Consider the following 12,964-nt stretch of genomic DNA (forward strand, 5'->3'; position numbering starts at 1 on the left):
AACTGGTACCAGATATTTGAACACTCTACATCCTTGTCATTAAAACAGTCATGTTCCCAAAGGGGTGGGATTAGGGACCCATCCTACCCATGGGAATTTTGTATATTTCTTTATACAGGACTAGCAAACATACAAAAACAAACTATTGTTGGGCTCTGTCCCTGACCCCCCATTGATAGATGCCTGTTTAAGTCCTTGGCACATGGTGTCAACTCTGTCCTCTGAGTGGGGCCACCTCCTATCATCACATAGCCTGTGGACCTCCATGTGGTTATTATCAGGTGATGCATTTGGGGAACTGAGTATGCAAACTGTGGCCAGACCATCCATAAACACAGAACTTCAACCCATGCCTTCTGGAGCAATTGGCCCCAAATGCTCAAGATTTGGTCCACAAATGCCAACTTTCATCATTTTTGCTCCTGATTCCAACTCAGAACCAGAGAAGGATGGCCTGCTCCTGGCTAGTCCACCTTCAGCTTTCCCAGGCCAATGGCCCTGATCAGAGCACACCCAGAGCCCTCCTTTCTTATCAAAAGGCTTCCCCATGCCCCTGCTGGCCTGGGAGTCCCTGCCATATGCCAGCGACAAGGGCAGAGCCCCTCACTATAGCAAGCTCTGAATGTACAGTCCCTGTGGGCTCCTGTCTGGGTAGTCTTCCTCTGTCCCCAAGCTTGGCTCTGATACTATGGCCACAGATTCCATGAGGGGAGAGCTCAGTGCTGAACACATCACAGGTTTTAGGAAATATTTCTGGGATGGTGAAAAAAGTGAATGAATGCTGTCATGACAACAGTTAAGTATTTGTTGAATGAGCAAATGGGTTTTGCACAACTCCTTTATCTGGGAGAAGAAATCACTGAAGAAAAGGAATCGCATGGCTGAGGGTTGACTGACTTTCGGTAGCTCTGGGCTTCAGTCAAACTGGGGGAAACAGGCAGATTGTGAGTCTCCACTTCCCAACACAATGCACATTCTTCTTTCAGCCTTGTTTATTGTGGTATTTTTCAAATTATAATAAATTTGCTTTCTTCTGAATATTCAGATGCTTCAAAAGGTACCCAAAGGATACAATTAGCCCCTGGGGAAATTGCCATTATGTGCACATATCATATTTTGCATGGGCTTTCCATCAGCTACATAATTTATATGCTTCTGCATAATTTTGCCTCTTTTTATGTTTCCTATGTGTTTGTGAGATAATCTAGAAGTCAGTTTCCTACCGTTGGAAACACAGAAGGAACTCAAGTCAATGTTGTTCTTCACCCACTCTGCCGGACTTCCAGTGAATCCCCTTCCAGAAACCTCAGGAGACCATGGCTTTTCATAGGCACCAACATCAAGGTGTGAAAAGTAGACGGTTCTAGGAGCTTTCAGGAATGAAACAGAACCTTGTCCATTTTCATACTCTTCTGGGTATTCACTGGGGTCTCTGATGAATGGTGCTAGCATTTTAAAGCTCTTTAAACTGTTTATAATCCTCGCTTTGGTTTTGAAATAGAAAAATAATGCCAAAATTAATGGCTTTTTAAAGCTTCTGATGTGAGTTGGTTGCATACACATTTCCCTAAAACCGAGAAAGTCTGTCATCTGGGGAACAGGTGAGTTGTGCATAACGCTGGGTGGAGTTTAATTGATTTTTCACTCTCAACGGGCTTTTCTGTTTTCTGTATCTTTAATTTCTGTCTCTCTGGTGTGTTATTCACTGCTCGCATCTCCTCACTGGGCAGCTGGTAGACGGGAGCAAGTGGCCTCAGCTGAGCCACAACCCTCCTTGTGGAGCTCGGGTCAGCCCTCCCGTCAGTCTTGCCAAAATTGAGAACATGCAAACATTTGCCTCAGTCTGCTCTCTCGTGAAGAAGTAGTTATGCGAATTTTACACTACAAATGACTTCCTTCCAGGCCAAAGAACACAGACATTTTAAGAAATTATCCTGCTGACGCCATCATTTTCACAGATGAAGAGAGTGAGCCTGAGAGAGGTGCAGGAACCTCCACCCTAAAGCCACGCCACGGAGGAGAGAGGCTGAGTTGGTTCCATCCCTGCGCCTTCCACCTCTCAGTCTGGAGCTGTCTCGGGGAAGGGCCGCGGCAGGGTGGATGTCACAGAGCTGCTCACTGCCAGGGCCATCGCACACTTGGACAAAGCAGCCAGTGAGGAATGGGGGGCTTCCCATACACTGGGGCAGAACTGACTGACCACAGGGATTCCTGCCTCCTCCAGGTACCCTGGAATATTACTCAATAGCTCACTGCTCCCCAGTCGGGGTCAGGAGACCCTCTGAGCATAACTGCAAACCCCCCCATCTCTTCTACCTACGTAATCACTGAAAAGCAAAATGCACCCCCAACCACCCAAGGTAGACGTAACAAATAGTACTGGAAAAACGGGGTGGTCAGACAGAAAGACGATAGGGCAAATTTTTTCCCAACATTTTAGCAAACAAAAATAGTTCCTATTAGAGCACAATGAATAATGGTGTATTAAAATTGGTTTACAAGAATGCTGGTTCAAAACTTCTAATATTCTATAGCATAAACCTCAACATCAGTGAGAGCCACGACAAACGTTGAGAGATCTGCAAACGCAAAGCATCCGGTCCCCTCGTCCTGACGCGAAGCTTTGCCAAGAGACAGGGAGGAAGAAAACGCCACTTCCATTGGGGTTGTTAGTGTTGTGTACCCGAAAATCATTCCAGAAATGGGAAGGGACTATGCAAGATGTCCGTATCTACATGTGTAAAATATGGGTCTGTGTGTTACCAAGTCCCTGTGTGTGGCTGAAGAGCTGCCTTTGCTAAGGGGGGGTCCTCGCACAGGATAGCGACCACCCTGTCCCTCATGACTGTGGCCTGTCACCTCAACTCTCTCTGTCTCTCCCTCGTCTGTCCTTTCTGGTGGCTCTGGTACTCTCCTTGTGCTCCCCCAACATGAAAGCCTCATTCGGATAGAGGCTCTTGCTCCTGTGCTTTACAGATCCTGTCTGATTTTATTACCTAGATCAACTTCCCCTTAAAGGAGAACCAGAGCACTCCTCAGGGAGGGGAAGAGACCAGGACCTAATTGAGGAAAAGGAAGGATGACAACCAAGATCCCCAACTTGCCACCCATAGTAAGCACCTCTACACAGCTCTGATGGAAAGCTTTTAAATTGAGAATTATCGTCTTTTGGTAACAAAGGAGATGGTGACTGCATTTCCCTATGGTAAATAAAATAGCAAAATATTTGAGGACAAGGATGATCTCTGCACCTCATCTTACTCAAACACCACCAAAAGTAGAAAATGAAGCTACAAATAGTGTAAAAGAGCCCGTTGCCATGGCAGGGTGTGAGTTGAAGTTGGCTGTGACCAGGCAGGGAGCATCCTGGTAGAAGACATCTTTCCTCTGCAGGTCAGAAGTTTGAAAACACCCTCCCCTGGAGGGATCCATGATTTCTTCAACAGCTTGTCCAAGCAAAAATACAACAGAGAAGAGAACTCCCACCTGAAGCTACCCTCAGAGTATGTGTATAAGTGGTACCAGGGTGCCACTGAGGGAATTCTGTTCCTATCAAGAATCCACCCCTTCCAGCAGAAGCAGAGGCCATTGCAGAGAGCAGAGAGCTGGAGCTTAAAGGTCAGCCCTTGCTCAGTAGCTCTCATGGCCTGTTGAACCGAAAAAACTGAATTATGTAATTGGTTATTTATTATGTGTTTCTTCTACTATAATCTCAGTTCTGTGCAGGCAAGAGCCCTCACTAGCTTTTTTCCAAGCTCAGCACCCAGTGGGGGCCCTGCACAGAGCAGTGCCAGGTCAGTACTAGACGAGGGAGTAAATGAATGGATAAGCAGAGTAGGAAGATCTTTGAAGAAAGAATCCACCTGCTAGGATTACCCAGGATGCTCTCTCCACCCCCCTGCAGGGGTCCTCTGGCTTTTAGAACAACATGCTAGCCCTCATGCTGGCCCAACCTATGTGGGTATTTAAGTAGCACCAGGAAAGGTGAAACCCACGCAATTTCTTTGTGTCCATTCACCAGACCTGGAGAGACTCTCCGCGTTCAATAATAAATGAAGGAAAAACCAAAACCCAGAGATTCTCGACATGAAAAAATGAGGAGAACTCACTATGTAGGAAAAAATACATACAGAATCTTACAAAAGTAAACTTCAGCGAAATTCTACGGCATCTATTGGAATGCTCCAAAATGTCTTTATAAAATAGAAGAGCCCTTAGAAACAAGAGATGGAGGACGAGAGAATTCCAGGGTGAAAGGCACTGCATGGTTAGAGGGACGACAAAGAAGAGCAAATTAACGCCAAGTAACACATCCCAGCTGAAAACACAGGGCCAGGGCTCTGAACAAGGAGACTAGTGACAAGAGAAAACACCAAGCGTCAGTGACGGAGTCGATGACCTTCCAAGGAGTGAGAGCTCAGATGAAAGGAGCAAAGCAAAATGACGAGAGAGGACGTGATAGATACGAAGGACAGAGAATGGAGATCAGATTGCTTTTCATGGAAAAGAGACTGAAGTAAATGGAATAGACGCAATGTCTGCAGAATAAATCTTCCTTAAGACAGAAGAATCGAAAAGCTTGAATCCAAAGTCTGAAATCATTTACCACCAGCAAAAATTGGATTTGCACTTTAAAAAAACCTCATAGGCATACGCTGATGAAAGTGTTGAGTTTTAAGGATTAATAAAAAATACATAAAAATATGACAAGCATCCATGCAGGAAACAAAAACGAAAGCAGAAATGCAAAGGCATTGCTTTAAAAAAAGGAAGTCACAATTGCTCCAAATTTCTCCACTGCAACATTAGATTCCATATTTTGTAGAGTTTTAAGACCCCAGGAAGACTGAAAAAATTGTACAATTAATTAGTATCTTTATACTGAACAACTGAACATCAAAATACAATGTTTTAGGCTTGATATTGACAGAGCATATGCTTTAAAATTGTATTGTTAAATTAACAAAAATAAAATAAAAGTGAATCAGAAACTTAAATTTAAAACATTCAGCTATGAAAGCACTAGAAGAAAACACTGGGAAGACACCCCAAGACACTGATTTAGGCAAAAAAATTCTTCCTAAGACCTCAGAAGCACAGACAACCAAGCAGAAATGGCAACTCTTGGGGACAGACTTGGTTGTGAGCCTTCAAGTCAACATTTCTAGACACTGGAGAAGTAACAGCCTCCATCCAGAAAGGGCCCTGGGCCCCCTGGTTGCCATACCACAGAGTCCACTCCTGGGGAGATGGACCAAGCCTCAGGAGCACTCCAGCCCCTTCCAGGCAGACCTGATTCAGACTCCAGCTTGTTCCCCCAACTCCCTCTCTGATCTTCCCCTCTGCTTTTCCCTTCGCCCATTGCTAGAGTCCAAGCAGTGTGATCTAGGACCATTTCAGCTTCCACACCCCTATGGCCAGCTCTGAAGGGCATCACACAGCTTACCTCCAGAGGATGCTGCTCATACCACACTCTGCATCAGTCACGCAGCACCCAGACCACATCCCTATATGAGGGGGTCTGCTTAATTTGGGGCCTCCAGTATAATACATTGGGAGAGCAACCCCTGTTCTCACAAATCACTGGCATATAATCTCTTAAGCCCTAAGACTGTCAACTTTTCCAGAGGTGGTTTCTCAACAGGTTCTTTAAATGCACCATAGTAAAAACTGTCTCTCCACAGTAAAATCAGAACCGGGCTCTCAGAAAGAATCTAAATGAAAACAAATATTTAAAATTGTTCCCTTTCACCACATTTATTTAACATAGTGCTGAAAGTTCTCGCCAGAGACATTAGGCAAGAAAATAAAATCAAGGGAGCCAAGTGGGAAAAGAAGAAATCAAACTATTGCTGTTTGCTCACAGTATGATCTTATATCTAGAAAACTCCAAAGATTCAACTAAAAGACTCTTGGAATTGATGAATAAATTCAGCAAAGTCTCAAGTTACAAAATCAACATACACAAATCAGTAGCTTTCAAATATGCCATCAACAGTAAAGCTGAGAATCAAATCAAAGATGTAATACTTCTCACAGTAGCAACAAAGAAAGTAAAATACCTAGAAACATACCCAACAAAAGAGGTGAGAGACCTCTACAGGGCGAATCACAGGACACTGAGGACAGAAAGAGGAAGGGAACAGGTGGGAAAATACCCTATGCTCACAGATCAGCGGCATCAACATTATTAAAATGGCTTTACTACCTAAGTGATTTAGAGATTTAATGTAATTCCCATGAAAATAGCAATGCCATTTTTTTCAGCTCTAAAAAAAAAAAAATTAGTTCTACTCTTCAAATGGAACCAGAAAAAGATCCAAATAGCCAATGCAACTGTACACAATAAGAACAAGCAGGAGGCATCACTTTACCACACTTCAAAGTATACTACAGGCTGTTGTAACCAAACCAGCATGGTACTGGTACCAAAACAGAGACATAGACCTACAGATCAGAACAGAGAACCCAAAGATGAAATCATCATCATATTCTTGTGTGATTTTTGACAACACACAGGTGGGGGGAAAAGGATCCTTTTTTAGTAAACGATGCTGGAAAAACTGGACAGCCACATGAAAAAGACTAAAACAGGATCTGCCCTGCTTATCGTTCACAAAAATTAACTCAGGATGGATGAAAGACTTAGACCTTAGGCAGGAAACTATAAGAATACTAGAAGAAAATATTGGAAAACTAGAAAAATGCTTATTTATATTGGCCTTATAAAAAATGCATAAAGACCCCAAAAGCAATCACAATATAAATGAATGGGACTTGATCAAATTAAAGAGCTTCTGCACTGCCAAGGACACAATCAGAAGAACCAATCGAAACACACGGAATGGGAGAAAATTTTCACATGCTACATATCTGATAAAAAATTGATTACCAAAACCTACAAAGAATTCAAGAAACAACCAAACAACCCCATCAAAAAGTGGGCAAAAGACATGAACAGAAACTTTTCAAATGAAGTTCTATGAATGGCCAAAAAACTCATGGACAAATGCTCAACATCTCTTATCATCAGGGAAATGCAAATCAAAAACACAATGAGATATCACCTAACTCCAGTGAGAATGGCTGGTATTAAAAAGTTCCCAAACAACAGATCCTGGCATGGACGCAGAGAGAAAAGAACTCTTATACACTGCTGGAGGGACTATAAACTAATACAACCTCTATGAAAATTGTATGGCGGTACCTCAAAGAACTTAAATTAGACCCACCATTTGATCCAATCCCACTGCTGGATGTATATCCAAAGGTCATTGTATATAAAGGACTCTTATACTCAAATCTTTATAGCAGCACAATTTGCAATCACAAAGATGTGAAAACAACCCAGTGGCCCATCAATACATGAATAGATTAATAAAATGTGGTATAAACATACTGTGGAATACTACTCAGCTGCAAGGAAAAATGGTGATCTAGTGTCTTTTTATAACAACCTGGGGGGACCTGGAGACCGTTCTTCTAAGTGAAACATGGAGAAAAAACACATGTACTCAATACCCAGCTGGAACCACTCGACTGGCCCTTAAGGGCACATATGCAGGTAAATTTCCATGAAAATCGAGCTTGAGGAGAGGAAAAAAGGAGATGGGTATGGTGCACACTGTGTGGGTGGGGGGCACATTTATAACCTTGGCTCAATTTGTGCCCCCAAAAGTGTGTAAATAAAACACACATACCCTCTAATATTCTTGCAATGAAATAAAATAAAATAATGCTTTTTGGTTAGACATCTTCCTAACTTTTGTTTAGGATGTTTCTTTCAAGTCTAAGTGAAAAGTTTGTAGAAGGAAAGGAATCAGACATCCTGAAATCATAGAACATAGGATCCCAGCCCTAAGGAGAAGGAACATCAGAGCTCCCCACAGCAGGTGCTGGATGAAACCGAGGCACAGGTGAGTCCAGGGAGTCACCCCGGGCATTGCAGTGAAAGCTTCCAGCCGAGGCCATCCCTGACTCTTCTGCCTTGTCCTGCCCACAGCTGAAGAGTCTCCCAGGTACACAAACTCTTTTTGCAAATGTGTCCCTTTCCCTAAACCTGAAAATTGTGTGGACATTTGTCTAGGTTCTAACTGGTCACAGAATGAAAGGATTAGCATGGCCAAATCCATCTTCCCAAACTTCCTGGGACAAATGACCACACATGCTCTGCAGAGTGTCTGGAGACAACACCCCAGAAGTCTGGCCCAGAGGGAGCCAAACAAGCTGCTAAATTATTTGAGGAACATAGGAGGAATACCTGCTGTTTCCCTTAATTTTTATTTACCATAATTAATGTGTTCAACTCATGCAACTTGCACATACATGGAACAAATAGCTGAGAAAATAATGAATATGCTTTATTAAAAAGTTCAAACAAAGTAGGAAAAATTCAAGGGTTAGTCACTCACCATAGTATCTAGTTACATAAAAGCATATAGACAGATACATTAAATTCAGTTTTAAAACAACTAGCAAAGTATCTAGTTATGACCCCAATTCTTTCCCATGGTCTTATAGGGATAACAAATGTAATATTGCTTTTTTCTTTTCTTTTTTTGAGACACAGTCTCACTGTGTCGCCCTTGGTAGAGTGCCGTTGCATCACAGCTCACAGCAACCTCAAACTCTTAGGCTTAAGGATTCTCTTGCCTCAGCCTCCCAAGTAGCTGGGACTACAGGTGCCTGCCACAATGCCCGGCCATTTTTGTCGTTGTTTAGCAGGCCCGGGCCGGGTTCGAACCCACCAGCCCCAATGTATGTGGCCGGCACCCTAACCACTGAGCTACGGGCACCCAGCCACAGCTGTAATATTTCTTAGACGTATGGTCCACCCGGAAGATATTTTAAATCAAAATCAACTCGTTTGTGATTTTTTCACAAATCTTAAAAATATAAATGATATTATCTCTATAAATATGACATCATTAAAATTGTATATGATGAGATCTGTGGTTTGAAATAATAATACTTTTCATAATCAAGTCCAAGGGCAGGAGATCACAGGCACACTCTGGGAGTTGCCTAAGTTATTTGAGCTTTTTAAATTCTTTTCTGTTGTCATTTGGCTGAAAATCAAAAAAATTATTTTTACAATATAAAAACCTCTTCCTTTTACCATGATAATTTCCCTTCCAAATCCATTTCCATAGGATAAGACTTTAGTTTGGGAAGTGACTATTTCTCTTAGTGAGGACTGAGGAAAGCCCAGGGGGTTCTCAAAGGCACTTCTGGGCTTCCTCCATGCCTCTCATAGAAACGTAATCGGGTTCTGATACTACAACTTAAAGAAATCATATACTTCAAATCAACAGGCCCCTTAGGCAACTAAAACCTTTATTTGCCTTTTGTTTAAGAAAAGAAGAGAGAACATTACACAAGCAGGAAAGCTTATGGCAGGTTATTTTGTTTATTAAAATGACAACTCGAGACATTTGTTTTGACATCTGTAGTAGACAGACGCTCGGGTAGCCCATAATCCCAGCCTCCTGGTGTCCACACCCTTGTGCTCCAGTCTACCCTGGGACTGCAGAGAGGACCTGTGCCTTGCTTCTAACCAACAGAATATGGCACAGAGACAGCATGCATGTGGCTACTTGCATGAGACTGTGCCTTCACTAAGAGACTCTCCTCATGCTGGCTTTGAAGAAGCAAGCCACAGTGTTGTGAGCTGGACCACCCACAAGGTGCCAAGGGTGGCCTCCAGCCAACAGCCACCAAGAAACTTGGGCTCCCAGTCCTTCAGTGGTAAGGAAGTGAACATTGCTAAGAAACACAGTGCTCTGCAAGCAGATCCCTCCCCACAGAACCTTCAAATGAAAACACAGTCCCAGCACCAATACTTGGACCATAGCCTCGCGAGGACACGGCTGAGCTGTGCTCAAATTTCCAACTGATAGAAACTAAGATAATAATATGTCACTTCAAAGTATTAAATCTGTGTGATTGTTACACAGCACTAGGTAACCAACACAGGGTCCATGCCCTGTGGGGCAAACCTCCTCCCATTCTGCACCAGTGGCAGAAACAACCAGCCATCGTGATGGCCTCTCCTGCATGAGTTCCATGCAGGCCCTTGGCTCTGCTGTCCTGTGCCAAGCCCCCGGCCCTATTGCTTGAGCTCTCAGTCTCTCCCGTGGTCTCAGTACAGCCTAAAACCTCCAGCGTGGCACCCACAACCTCTGAGCAGGGGAGTGGCCAGCTACCATCTTCCCTCTCTCCTCCTTTCACTGAACACCACCACGCTCCGCTTCACACCCTTGCCTGTCCCCTTCCAGGACACTCACCACACACCTTGCATTTCTGAGCCTATTCAGGCTCCACAGAAACCCAGGGGGTGATCGTCGTTATTCTCATTTTGCACAGGAGAAAGTGGAGGCCTGTGACTTGCCCAGGTGAGTGCTGGCCAGTGGCTGTCCTGGGACTGGAACTCAGAACTTCTGAAACCAGATCCACTGTCCCCCTCCTCTTTCTTATCCGAGAATGGCTCAGCTTCTCTCACACTGGTCAGCTTCAGTGGCAGGCCTGGTCATGGGCAAGGCACTGGCCTAGAGAGGTCAGTGGCTCAGGACTGCACTGAACGTCTGTTCCTTACCCTCTCACCCACCCGCCACCTGCTCTGTGCCCAGGGGGTGGACCCCTCTGGGTGCTCCCACCCAGATGCTTTACTCCTCAGCTTCCAGAGGAGACGAGTCCATGAGAGGCCCCTGCAAGAGGCCCAGAGGGCCAGGGGCTGGGCCTGGGTGTGCTCCTTCCGATCAGCTTGCCTACCGATGGGTGATGCTTCCTTCCATCACAGCCACGGCTACCTCTGGGGTGTCCTCTCAAGTCTGGGGACCACTCTTCCTTGGCCCCTCAGGGCCATGCCTGGCAGTGCTCTGGTGTCAGCAGCCCAGCGATACCACACTCCCCTGCCCACCATTGGTAAGCAGACAGCTTTGCCGAAGTCTGCTCAAATCCCCCAGAGTGAATGTGCCTCCTCCTTCCTGCCAAGCCCCAACATACAGAGACCTTGCAGGGCAGAGCTCAGGACCCTGCTCCTCTCTAGAAAATTGCCCAGATTCCACAGGGTCAGTCCAGAAACAGCAGCAGCCACTTCCCAGAGGAACCTGGTGGTTGCTGAGAGCCTTTCCTCTCTAGGCTGCCTCTGCACCCCCAGCTGCAGGGCTGTGGGGCTCGAGGCCACCTGCCTCCATGCACCGCACCATTTCTGAGCTGCCTAGAATCCACACTGGGCATGGCAGGTGGTCTGATCACACAGCACAGAGAGAGGAGGGGTTTCATTCATTGTTATCTGCCGGGGTGTACTTAACCTAACTCCAACAAGTCCTTGGAATTGTGATCTCCCAGAAGAGCTTGTATAATAACTAAATATAAACTGAGAACACCATTAAAGTTGATGACCCAGTCTGTAAGCAGTTTCAATGCATTTTACGTTACATGATTATATTTGGTGAAAGGCTGAGGGTGAGACAAGGGAGGAGAGCATATATAAAATCCGGTGGTGCCACTGTCGCTGGCATCCCCAATGCAATCAGATGCTGGTCTATGTAGCACAGGTGGCTAAATGGCAGGTCTCCAGTGGCAGCCACACAGCAAAGCCCCAAGCCTGGGCAAGCCTTTCCACACGTACAACAGATATTTCTAAATAAGCTCAAGTACATTCAACAAATGTAGAGATTCCTATTCTGTAAAGACCCCTGTTCTCTGAATCACTGGTGAGAAAGCCAAGTGCTGGTTCTCAGCTAAGGTGGTGAGAGATTGATGCAATGGACAGGCTCTGCCTGGAGTCCCCATCACTGGTAATGTGGTCTTGAGTACCCAGGGACTCCACTGGGTGTCCCAGAGGTCGCCCATAGATACATAGGGAAAATGGGAAGTTGTTGCTAAATGTGTCTTTATTTACAAATATTCATTACAATTTTACAAAATATTAACAAAACATTTTCTATGTGTTGACATATAAATGTAAAATAGATTAAAATACAACATGAGCGTTAATTTTTCCTGTGTTTGCTGATCATTGGGATGCTGTGTGGAAGTGCTGTGGCAGCCCTGTGAGCTAGAACGAGCAGAGACGGCCACAGGGGCAAGGGCACAGCCTGCCTACATCCAGGGCTTGAGGAGTCACTCCAGATGGTGAGAAATGGCTTCCTCTCAATGGATGGGTTTGTTCCTGGGGAGTGATAGTCTCTTCCTGTGGGTAGAGTAAGAAGTTGGCCTGATTTCAAGGGGAGCTATGTTCATCTTAACACGGATGACATTCTCCCCTGGCTTTACCACCTGCTCCTCGAGACCGTGTGGCCCCACTCCCTGTGCTCCTGGACAGTTGGAGAGGAAGAATAGAGTTCTGAAACATCTCAGCATTTCTTGCTTCCATTAGCCGGCACTTCCCAGATTCTCTTGCTCTGTGCTGTGGCTGTGCGACTCTGTGCTCTATCACTGGACCTGAGCATGGTGACAGCACCCGGGCTGGTGCAGGGGCCTGCACTCTTTGGCTCTTGCCCTTGCAGTTCACAGTGACACCCAGCCTCAGAGTAGCCCAGGCGGAGATGGCCCCAGAGGGCCCATCCAGCGACCAGGACAACCTCTGCCGACCTCTGCACGGCCAGAAATCAGCTGAGGTCATGGCTGCTGCCACGTGGCTGCTCGGCACTCCAGACCAGCTCCCTGGAGCCAGGACAGCCTCCCTCAATAGCAGCTGAGATTAGGAACGTGGCTGCTCGGCACTCCAGACCAGCTCCCTGGAGCCAGGACAGCCTCCCTCAATAGCAGCTGAGATTAGGAACGTGGCTGCTCGGCACTCCAGACCAGCTCCCTGGAGCCAGGACAGCCTCCCTCAATAGCAGCTGAGATTAGGAACGTGGCTGCTCGGCACTCCAGACCAGCTCCCTGGAGCCAGGACAGCCTCCCTCAATAGCAGCTGAGATTAGGAACGTGGCTGCTCGGCACTCCAGACCAGCTC

Source organism: Nycticebus coucang, chromosome 18, assembly GCF_027406575.1.
Source record: "Nycticebus coucang isolate mNycCou1 chromosome 18, mNycCou1.pri, whole genome shotgun sequence".
NCBI classification, from domain to species: Eukaryota; Metazoa; Chordata; class Mammalia; order Primates; family Lorisidae; genus Nycticebus; species Nycticebus coucang.